General features: G+C 35.2%; 1 long non-coding RNA gene across 2 annotated transcripts; it reads right to left on the reverse strand.

The window, feature by feature from the left end:
• Positions 1-9,052: 9,052 nt before the first annotated feature.
• LOC122318411 lies at positions 9,053-10,853 on the reverse strand. 2 transcript variants are annotated; one of them, XR_006244824.1, is made up of 3 exons: positions 10,729-10,853; positions 9,664-9,823; positions 9,053-9,575 (listed from the first exon to the last, which is right to left on the reverse strand). It is a non-coding gene; the product is annotated as an uncharacterized LOC122318411 (long non-coding RNA). The 2 variants fall into 2 exon arrangements; XR_006244821.1 differs by having other exon boundaries at positions 9,937-10,851.
• Between the last annotated feature and the right edge of the window lie 1,721 nt (positions 10,854-12,574).

Genomic DNA, 12,574 nt, shown 5'->3' on the forward strand with positions numbered 1-12,574 from the left:
AGATGAGGGATTTCCCAAGAGGGAAGTGAGGAAGGGCTATAATCGAGCCGAGCCAAGCCAAGCCAAGCCAGTTTTTGACTTGCCAAGCTCGGCTCGACTCAAAATACTCGAGCTCGAGATTATTTTTAATTTTTTGTTCGAAATCGACTCGATTAGCTAAAATCTCAACTCGAGTTCGAACTCGAGCTCGTCCCACAAACGAGTTCGGGGACGAGCTCGAGCCGAGTCGAGTTCGAGCTCAAGCTCAAATTGTTTTTTTTAATAAGATTTAATAATTAATAAATTAAATAAAAAAACTAATATTAAATTTATACAACCAACAAGTAAAACTTCCATTAAATTATAAAATTTTACAAAATTTATAAATAATTAATATCTAACTGGTTGATATTTATCCAAAATAACAATATATTATATGCTTCCATATATTATGTGACGCCCCCAATTCCCCACGCCCGAACACGGGAAAATCGAGACGTCCAGATGGTGACAATCCGGGTCACCATCCCATCGACGGGTGCCAAGTGTGTGCAAAGGCAACAAGTGTGCACAAGAAAAACGCAGCGGATAACGAAAGTCATATAACTAAGTACCAGAATTTTTTTCTTAACATAATACAGGCTGTTTAAAACATACATAAATAAAATATTACAAAAACCACAAATACAGTTTTAAACAAATATAAAACATATCATCAGCAACCCGGCGGAGCCGCATCCTCGGGCTCAGCCTCCTCCTCCTCATCCTCATCACCTGCACCAAAAGCTACGGAACCACAAATGGTTCCGCAGGTAAGTAAACCCAAACGCTACCAGATAAAAACACATAGGACTCAAACAATATGCATGAAACATGCCCAATGCACAAAGCCCATAAAACATAATTTTTTCCACACACGCCAAAAATCCCATTTGGCCCAAAGACATATCCTTTCCGAAAAACACGCCAAAAGTCACATTTGGCCGCCAAAAGTCCATTTGGCCCAATATCTCGCCAGAAGTCCATCTGGCCCACGCCAAAAGTCCCATTTGGCCTCATAAACTATTATCCAATTTTAACCGTATGCACCATGACCTCCCCTAGGGGTCATCCGCACACCCTGGCTCCAGTGCCACACCGCAGAGTACCACTACGCATGTGACACCTAACGAGCGATGCCCAGTTCCGCGCCCCGCGCGTTCGTAGCCAAGCATCCTCTAGCCCTCGCCAGCGAAGGGCCACGGAGTCGGTGAGTAGGGCGATACCCGGTTCCGCGCCCGGCGCGTTCGTAGCCAAGCATCCCCTAGCCCCGCTCCCGTCATCGCTCTCGACAACTCAGGGGACATCACTCAGTTTATTCCGCTCCCGAGTGACCAGAGGAGCTCCACCGAGATAATAACCCATCCCGGCTTGGGCTCGTGATACACACGCACCCGCAATACACTTACGCCAATACACAGGCTTTCCACATAAATCCACAAACACGCGTGCATGCACCATGTAATGCCATAACAATGCATAATAAAATAATCCAACAACATAAAACAAATATACAGACAACTCCGTCCTCCATCCATCCGACCCCCGAAACTCCTCGGACTCAGTCCGGAATCAACAACCAACAACAATAAATAAATTGAATGAGCGATATATATTTAAATCTGAAAATAGGGTTTGGAAAATACTTACAGCGCTATATGGTATTTTTAGAAAGCTTGCGGCGTTGCAAACGGCGGAAGAAAAGCAACGTAACAGTGTATTTTACACTGTGTCCGTGGGTAATAAATTATCCACTTTTGAACGGGGACAAACTAGAGCTTAGGATTGATAGGGAATGGTCTAGGGATGATTGTGAAGCTATTGGAAGTGGTGGTTGGCCGTGGGTGGCGGCGAAAACGCCGGAAAACTCAAATCGGAAAGCAAGCTCGTAGGAGCTGTTCCGATGGTCGTTGGAGGCCGGAAATAGGTGGGTTAGGACGGCAAGGAGTCGGTGATGAAGTGGTGAAGAAATGGTGGCCGGAGGTGGAGCGACGGCGGCGGTCTGGGCTGAAGAAGATTCCGGCGACAGGGGTGAAAACAGAGCAGGTGCAGCAACTTCCGGCGGCTCTCGAAAGCTAACGGCTGGTCCGATGACTCTGAAAATTGGTGGGGATGATCTATGGTGGAAGGGAAAGAGAATGGTGGTGACGGCGCACCAAACGGTGGCCGGACGGCGGAGAACCGACCGATCAAAGTGGAGGCAACGGGAATGAGAAAAAGAGGGAGGACGCACGGGGAGAGGGAAACCGGAAAGGAAAAGAGAAAGAAAAAGAAGAAAAGAAGAAAAGAAGAAAAAGGAAAAGGAAAAAGGGAAAAAAAAAAAGAGAAAAGAAAAGAAATGAGGTCCAGTCCTCACTCCGGAAACCAAAACTGATCCGCCGAAAACGATTTTAAAAACCGTAAAACGACTAAATAAAATAAACACCACATCAAATAAATTAAAAACCAATTTAAAACACATTAATTTAAAATAAATAAACTAATATATTAATTAAATTAAAAACAAACCTTCAGTGAAAATACACGCAAAAGCGGGTCATCACATATTATTAATACATACACTTAATATAATAGTATATATCTATTTCATATATGGTTCTCACTTACTAGTATATGAAATTATTAAATTTTATCCATTAATTATTATATAAATTATAAAATATACCTATCAAGTATATTTAATGTATAGACATAAATAATTAGAATATATATTATATATTTAATTATAAAAGTGGTATGCTTATATTATTAGTTAATACATATATACATGCATAGGTATATGTATATATTTATTAATATATGAATGAGTTTTAATCGAGTTGAGCTAACGAGTCGACTCGAGTATAAACGAGCGAGTCTAAACGAACCTTAGCCGAGTCGAGTCGAGTCGAGTTTTGTCGGGTATGTATCATTTACAAATCGAGCAGGTATCTACTTTAACGAACGATCTTTTTTTTTTTAACAAATCAAGTTCGATTTGAGTTTAATCGAACGGACTATCGAACAAACTGGTTTATTTGTTAGAATTTGTCTAAGGTCCTTTTCAGTTCTCATTTTAAAGCTGGTGATGCCAAGCTTTTGTCAAGTGCTTCTCTAGTCTGAGTACCCTCTAATCCGCTTTTCATCTACCATGCCATCTCTCTTCCCCCCAACCGACGCGTGTCCTTTTTAGCCGCACCTTAAGAGATAAGGTCCCCTTCCCCAAGGTTTTATATCCTTCCTCCGATGATCCCATCCATCATCTATTATCCTTATTATTATTATTATTATTTTCTTGTTTAACGAATTAAAATTGCATTTATTTTCTCGCAACATTTGATTAAGAACTTGACCCGAGATTAAGGTTGGATTTAGGTATTGAGATATATTGTGAATAATAGTAAAAAATAATAATATAATATTAAATAGTAATAAAAAGTATTGAATAATAGTAAAAAGTAGATAAAAATTAATAATAAAAATAATAAATAATAATAGAGTATGTTGAAAAGTGTTGAGGTATTCTCAACACCTAAACACAACCTAAAAGTACTTGTCTCTTCTTTATTGAATGTCGACAATGATTAGAAAAAGAAATTATTTAACTAAAAAATAATTATACAAAAATAATCTCATAAATAATTAATATAATTTGTCAAATTGTAAAATTATCTTTATTATAGTTCAGATTTAACAGATTACATGAAATTATATCTATTTATAGTATTTACTTATGTAATCTTTTTGTAATTCTAGCCCTCCTTTGAAAAAAAAAAAAAAAATACCCTCAATTGTAAAAGAGAAAGATACATTCAATATGTTTTACAGCATTTTTTGTTGTTGGTATAAAAATTTTTCGATAATATTAAGATGAGCCATCAATGGTTTTAAGCCAATTCATTTGCACTTAAAGTACTTAAATGCCAACGAAAACTTTAGAAAATATTGATCCCATTAATTAACAGTATATTAGAGTTTCTAAATGACATGGAAAATGCTAATATTCCCCTATATTTACATCATAAATTTGATCGCTAATGTATCTTATTTTTTTAATCTTATTTTCTAAAATGTTTAAAGAAATTAATGGGAAAATTAATTAAAATTAGGGATCAAATTAAAAAAAATTAAAATTAAAATCAGATTTAATTTTCTAGTAAAAAAAAAAAAAAAAGAGGCCAATTGCACTAAGGTAAGGGCACACACAACTATAAAAGCTAGGAGGCACAGTAGTATCGTCTAAATAAAGTGACTAAGTTTTGAACATGTTTGGACACTATATATGAGAATTCTCATAGTTATCATAATTCTCAAATATCACTAAAATAGAAAATAATTTTTAATTTTTAGTATTTTTATTTAGTCATTATCCAATTATTATTCAAACCTAAAATCAATAATATTTTTATAAACTTAAAAAAAAACAAAAAAAAAATACAAATTTTAAAATAAATAATTATATTAAAAAACCATATTTAAATAAATTTTAATTTTAAAATATTTTTATTCAAAATTTCCTCTATCATTTCTAAAAATCCAATAAAATATCTTCACTTGAACCAGTTTACTACTAGTCACAATTTCAGAAATACTCCAAATACCCAATCATCTCCTTAGACTGCTTAGACAAAAGTTTACTGTATAAACTGTATTGAATCCAAGGTTTCAAGTTTCATGTGATTATAAATCTACACATAGATTTTGATAATAACAAATGAATTCAAATAATAAAGGAGTTTCAAGCTCAAGTTGTCCACACAATAGAGTCAAGCACATCAAAAAATCAAGCATAAGCAAGAAGGAAATAAGTTCACATTAAAGTCATAGAGTAATGTTGTAAATCTCTTAAAATTCAAAATTAGGATTAATGCTCAAAATTAATATTTTATCATAAAGTATTAAAATATATTTTCCACACGTGCATAAATATTTTTGAAAATTAATTTTGAAAATATTAAAGATGATTGATTGTCATCTTTTACATGTGCATGCTTTGATTAAAGGATTGAACTTTGAAAATATTAAAGATAATTGATTGTTATCTTTCACATGTGCATGTTTTATTTGAATATTTTCAGAAGTGATTGATGCTTTTTTAGACTTATACAAAAGGTAGATGATTTTGTTTGATTTTTTTGAAAAGTAAAGTGTGCTCCTTTTGTCATATACAAAAAGTAAAAGATTAGGTTTGAATTTTTGAAAAAGAAAGTGTGCTCCTTTTGTCATATGCAAAAAGTAAAAGATTAGGTTTAAATTTTTTAAAAAAGAAAGTGTGTTCCTTTTGTCATATGCCAAAAGTAAAAAATTACACTTGATTTTTTTGAAAAAGTGAATGATGTTGTCTTTGACATGTGAATCTTTTTAAATTTGAATATGAAATCTCATATGCCTATAAATAGATCATTTGAGAGCTTCACATTCACAACACCAAGAGCATACAACATTCATTCAAAGCTTTTATTATCTCTTTTCTAAGCATTGAGCCTTAATCCTTGTTCATTTTGAGATATATAGTTTGCGCTGTATTGTTCTTGTTTCACTCATTGAGGAGTATTTTCTGATAACCTACCCACTATCAGCTCTTGTATCGGTAAAAGGGTGTGTATAACCCTTGTGCGTGTAGAAAGTGTTCTACACAGAGAATAGTTAAATCACCACGTGTAAGGTGATTGCAAGTGTAGAGGGTGTTCTACACGGATCCTTTATAGCGATATTGTTCAAAGGTGTAATAGGTTTCTATCTCTACCTGAAGGAGGTTGAATAGTGAATTTGGGGATCCTCAAGGGGTAGCTTGAGGCGAGGACGTAGGTAGTAGGGCCGAACCTCGTTAACATACTGAGTTTGCTTCTCTCTTACCCTTACTCTTTATATTTATTACTGTTTCGTATTTTGTTTATATTTTATATTGTATATTTGATTTATAATTGTTATTTTTTTAAAATACAATTCAATTCACCTCCCCTCTTATGTTAGTCATATGGGCAACAAACTGGTTAAAAAAAATCTTCAAAATTGGTCATTTAAATTATTGGGTGTTGGTTCTTTAGCACATGTATGAGAGTCACATGTTTAATTATTTCAATAGAATTAACCGATGTTAGTTTACAGCTGTCAACTCGTTTTCATTTTAATATCTTAAAATTATTTCTTTTTGAAAATATAATAAGGTTAAGTTTAGTTTGAATTATGAAAGTATTTTATTTTATCTTATTTAATATTATTATTATAATTTTTTTAAATTCTTACACAAAATATAATAAATAATTAAAATTTTTAAATATTAAAATAATAATAATATTAAAAAATAATATTTTATTCAACATTCATTTAAATTCATCTTACTATCCAAACTACACCTAATTCTATTAATTTTCCCCTCTCACATGATGACAAAACATATAGAAATTAAATAGATTGAGTACTGGAAGGTTTAATTTTGGAAGAAACCTATACATACATACATATATATTGAAACCGTAAGTCGTAATTTCGAGCAATTGAAATTGTATGCATGTCTTTTCTTTTTTGGTCTTGTATTTTTGTATATGTTGCATTGATCAAAGGGATGAAAATAAAGGTATTTGAGAAGGTATATTATTACAATTCAAAACATTCGGTACCACGTTTTAAAAATTGCAATAATGGAAGGACTAGTCCCATAATTCTTGAATAAATGTGCCTCATCACCTTCCTTTTCACGGGAACAAAGAGCACAAACATGGCTCCTGACATCAACAAAAAAAAAAGAAGAAACAAGGTATCATCAACCAACACTACTGGTTCCAATCCCTTAAACCAGAAATTCAGTCACTGCTTTTTTTAATTTATTAATTTTCTAAAAACAATGAAAGTTAAAGTAAAATAAATAAAATAAAAACTGAATAAATAAATACTAGCTTGCATTCTTTTTCAGTGCAAGAAAAGCAGAGACCATGCTAAAGTAGCACACAGCTGACACCGTATATTCCCTATGAACCTTTGTTTTGCCTTACGATGAACATGAAGAAGATGTCTCTTTCCCAGTCCAAGATTAACCTCTGCCTCTCTCTCAAGCAGAGCTACTGAGAACTAGATAGCTAAGGCGCTGCTAGCTAGAGATCATGACATGGAGCGCGTCCGTTGAGGTGCAGGGTCCAAGACAGAACCCAGGAACGCCTAAGGAGCTTATTGGTAGCTTTTTGGCTTTAGGGGGTTCTCCCAACAGATTCAAATCTTTAATTTTAAAGTTGTTGATGAAAGGGTTTGGTTTTTGTCAAATGATAGTTGTTTATGGCTTGGGGTTTAAGCTTTTTATGGGGGGTTGAGATGCTTTTTAAGGGAATTCGAATAATATGTGTTTATGCGTGACTGACTGACTGCTGGCTGCATCATTTCACGCCCACAATATTAAACTGTTTTAATTTGTTTGTTTGTTTGCGTGAACGATGATGGTGGGTTCCTTCCTTCCTTCCAGCTACAACTGAAGATAATGAGCTGATTTTACACTCTTCCACTTGGCGTCGCATGAAAATTGAAGAAAATCAGTCCCAATATGCATGCATGCATGCAACTTTTTCCCTGTCTTCTTCTTCTTCTTTCTTTAATTTCTTATATATTTTCATGCCGGGGCCCTTTGAGTTTTGTCACTCTAATCATGAGTCCCATCCTAAACATATTATTAAACATACTTATTTCTCCAAAATTCTTCATCTCAAGCAACTACTTTTACCAATAAAAAACAAAACAATTATTTATATTTTTTTGCCTTTTATTTTTTTATTTTTAAATATGTCTCCTTTGACGAAATTAAAAAAATACAATGATGTTTATACTTTTTTTTCAATTTTTTAAATGACATTAAATTACGGATGAAAAATTACTTTATAATATCCATATTATGAGAGGGTCATTCCCTGTATTAGACTAAACCGAACAAACCCAGCTCATGAACCCCAAATAGACTTAAGAGTAGCCCAACAGAGTAAAAGTGGCCCAAGAGGATAAGATGGTCCGAGCCAGGAAGAGCAAAGCCAAACCAAGAAGTCCAAAGGAAGTAGTTAAACGACACACATTAGATGGAGTCAAGGGTCAACATGCCTGACACTATTACTGGCCGACAATCCCTATACCCAAAGTTAGGGACAACCCTTACTCCTGAGTCTCATCGGCTGGATAAGCTTTAAGGGTGGGCGCTCCTGACCGAGGTCACATTGCATTTAATGGAGGGCAGAGACAAGCACACCATAATGTGAGGCCACGCCACATTTAAAAATGGACAGAGGCATGCACACCACCACGTGCCTCTTGGACTGTTAATGGTCACTAATTGGACCTGGATGGTTTGTCGCAAGGCAAGAAAAAGAAAGGAGACACAGCCTGAGTATGGAGCAACACCCCTAGAATCAACTTACCAAGAACCATCCCTACTAGATACATATATATGCCCTTGCATGGGAAAAAAACTATTTAGATACTTTCCCTACTCAAGCTCTTGTAACTCACATATAGAGAAGTATATTCTGACTCAAGCAGTGGAGATGTTTCTCACCACCCCTAAGCCTTCACTTCTCTATTGTTGCATGTACAACTCGGCCACCGAGGAGTTGCTTGGACAGTAAAACATGCACGACATCAACACACACACACACACATATATAAGTATTGTTACTTTATATACAATTGTCATCGTACCGTACCAGATGATGTTATGGCTTATTTGGAAATAGATTTCATTCCCAAATTTTTATCTCATTCTCAAACATAATTCAAATACAAAACTTTCAAATTAACCTTTACAACTTTTTCAAACTAATTATTACAATTTTTTCAAACTTTTAAATAAAAAATAATTCAACTTTTTTAAATCTCCAAATAGAAAAAATATTAAAAAAAAATTCTAACAATATTTTAATTTATAAAATTTTTTATTCAACTTTTTCTTTTTCATTTTCCAAAACTCAAACCATCTCAGAGCTATTCATAAACTATCTTACTACTATTTACAAAATCATTATCTCATCTAGCTTTTCCAAATCATCCGTGTTTTTTTTTTAGTACTTTGCACGACGCGATCATATTGTTAGAACAGACTCAATTGAAAACTCAAATTACAAAGATAGAGGCTTGATTTCAGCCTCAGTTGGAGCCTTGATTAATGCTGATCACGCTCAAGTCCAAGACTCAGACTCAGCATCTTTGGCAAGACAGCAATCACTGGAGGACAGTTGACACAATTTAGTTTCCTTGTATAAATGTTGACACCATTCAGTTTCATTGTACAGTTTGATTCTGTTTTCTTGATTGATTGTAATTAGAGTATTTCCTTTTATACTTCAGTCCCTACACTTATCAATTATGGGAACATTTGTATTTTGTAATTCTTTACTGAGTGAAATACAATTGATTTTCATCTCTTCTCTATATTTTTGCACGTATTATCGCTGACTGCTCCAATTCCCTCCACTCATTCTTACTCTTCCGAACCACATGCTGCCATATGTTCTTCTATGCTTCGATCCGCACTGGTTTGATTAGGTAATCACAAGCACCATGATTCACGCCCTTCATGACAACATTTTTCCCATCGTCTGCTGACATCACTGTACAATTACATAAATAAGATATCAGGCCCTAACTTGGATTCATGGTTGCTAAACCCATTCACACTGATTATGAGAGGGTACGTACTGATTACAGGCAGGTCCATCTCCAGCCCAACGTGCTCCAGGAGTTTGAATCCATCCATGTCAGGCATGTGAATATCGCTTACAACAATATCAAACCCCATTTTGTTCTCTCGAAGCAGCGACAATGCGATCTCCGCAGTCCGCTCTATTGCATTTGGTAACTGAAATTACAAAACCAATTTTAATCAATCATTAAACACTGTGAACAATTGAAAACCCTGTAGGGCCAAAGAAAAAAAAATTATGGTTCTGAATGCACAAATTGAAAGCTAACCTGATCTCAGAGATAAGACAAGCACTCAAAAGCACGAGAAGTTTGTACAATATAAGCTAATTGTTCAGCCAAATCAGAATCTCTAACCAAGTCAACTATAGCGATCAATTTACAGTTGAAAATTTCAAAGATGAAATAACCAGAAACAAAGAACCCATTTCATTGCTTTTTCCTCCAGAAGTTCCCTCTTCCATACACACGCCCCGAAAACTCACAAAGAACTTTTATAACAGAACGATTGAAAGAAGAAAAGAAGACACACTCACGCAAACATATATCTGGATTAAAATTAGCCAAAAAATCTTCTTCATCCAAACAAACGGAGAGAGCCCGCGAAACAAAAGCAAACAGCGAGTCAGAGAACAAGAATTATGATTAACAGAGAGAAATTAAAGAAGAATATCTTCATAAAGACAAGCCCTGAGCATCTTCTCCATGATCACAAGGCATGCGGGATCATCATCTACGACCAACACACGTAGCCCCGCCGGGAACTGGTCAGGAGCGACATCACCGGCTTTCCAAGCTGCGCTTGAACTGGCCGTTGACATCGAGCCCTTCCCGTTACTCGGATTCATATAAACAAAACCAACAAAAGAAGAATTCCAAACCCCAGAACACAAAAAAAAAAAAAAAAAGAGAGACAGGAAGAGATCCACGCAGAAAGCAAGAACCCGAATCGCATACTGGAACTTGGCATCAAAAGCTTGATACCGAGTTCGAAATTCCCACGAACCCCGTAGAGTTATCAAAGAACCCGAGCAAAAGAGGAAGAGAGTTTGAGCTTCTCACTAAATAATATACATCTTCCCCCCAGCGAGAGAATTGAAAGTGGAAAACCAAGGCTCTGCTCTCCTCCGCTTGAACCTTAAGCTGAATTTCTCTCTCTCTCTGTTTTTTTTTTTTTGGGGGTTTGGGTTTATTTTTATTTAGAAATATTCTTATTTTATTTAATTGAGTGTTTTATCAAGAGTATAATATTAAAAACAGAATTACTAGGTACAGTTGCCATATAAATGAGGCGTGTAAACGAATATACGGAAAGAATTAAAAAAATAAAAAAAATAAAAACATATATATTTTTTTTTCTGTCATCTTCTTCTCCCATTTTATTTTTTTCAAACTTGTCTTCACTGTCCTTCACCGATTCACCTTATATTGTCTTCATTTTGTCAAAACCACCCAAACAAACTCTTTTTGATCTATTCCTCCCGCCCCCCTTCTCTCTCTCTCACACACATATTTTGGTCTTATTAAATGTACTTTTAAGTCAATTACATCTCTCTATCGCTGGTTAGATTTTCTTTTCAGTAAAAAAATGTCAGGTTGGTTTGAAGATAACCCACCATCTCATAGCATTCAATCAAAGGTTTTTTTTTTTTAATCTTTTTTTTTTTTTTTTTGGTCTTAAAACCAAGCTCTCTATGGATAAACGCAAGCCGTTGGCCTTTCAAATGAATTTAAAGGCAAATAGATTCAATTATAGATGCACATTCTTTTTTATTATTTTAAAAAGGACCTCTTTACATTTTCTTTGCCATAACTTACCGTCGTCTTCAACGAGGAAGAAGAGAGCATGGAACAACGTCAATCTTTTTGCCATATCACCACTTGAAGATTTGAAATCCACGAAATGAATTGAAGACTACAGTCAAACTTAGGGAACAAATAGCCACACTTATTCAAGACCTTTCATAGAATTTTACATTGATACGAAGCCGAAGACCCACACAAGGAAGATGATCCACGCAACGATCTACTTTCTAGCTGTTGATAATATGTAAATCCAAAAGCTTTGCAAATAAAGTCAACACACCGTTTACTTTTATATATTTATTTTTTCTTATCTCGTTTCTCTTTCAACTTTTTCTCTTAAGTCTGAGTTTGTCATAGCTTTTTGTCACCACCTAGATTTTTTTAGAGAATTCCTTAACCTTTTAGAAGTCTCCTAGTCTTTTGTAATCTTGTAGAATTGTGTGAAGTATTCTAGAAGGGTGTAGTACCTCTTAAGGAAGGGCATTATAGACAATTCCAGAGTAGTAATCTAGAAAGTTCTTTACCCTTAGATTGATGACAAATGTCACAATCCTAACTATTCTTTGTACCAAGAGCTCCCTATAAATAGATGGACTCTCATTTGTGTAAATCACCAAATAATAAGAGAAACAAGTTCTCTTGAGCTTCTCTCTCTATCTTCTCTCTCTAGTTGTGTTCTCTATTGTCTTGAGTCGTTTAGAAAGCTTACTTAGGAGCTTTGTGAAGAGAAAACCTCCTAAGGCCGCACGGGATGTGTGAAGAAATTCTAAATCCGTGACAATTGGTATCAGAGCTATCCAGGTTGGGATGACAGATCCAAGCAAGATCACCATGGAGCCCCAGGAGACAAGAAAGAGCAAGAGGTCGAAGGACTCAAGCTCATCTATGGAGTCTCGTCTCGATGACATCGAGAGGGCCATGGCCAAGATATTGGCCAAGATTGAGGAATGAGATCAGTCTCATAGGGAGGTGAGCACCCTTGACAATATTGTGACGAGGATGGAGGTGGCGGTAGCGGATGTCAAGGACCGACTTGACATCGTGGAGTAAGGTTTGGAGGAGCTAGGATTGGAGGGACAATCTGAATCGCTCAAGGAGTCCA

The sequence above is a fragment of the Carya illinoinensis genome, chromosome 1 (genome assembly GCF_018687715.1).
Source record: "Carya illinoinensis cultivar Pawnee chromosome 1, C.illinoinensisPawnee_v1, whole genome shotgun sequence".
Taxonomy (NCBI): Eukaryota; Viridiplantae; Streptophyta; class Magnoliopsida; order Fagales; family Juglandaceae; genus Carya; species Carya illinoinensis.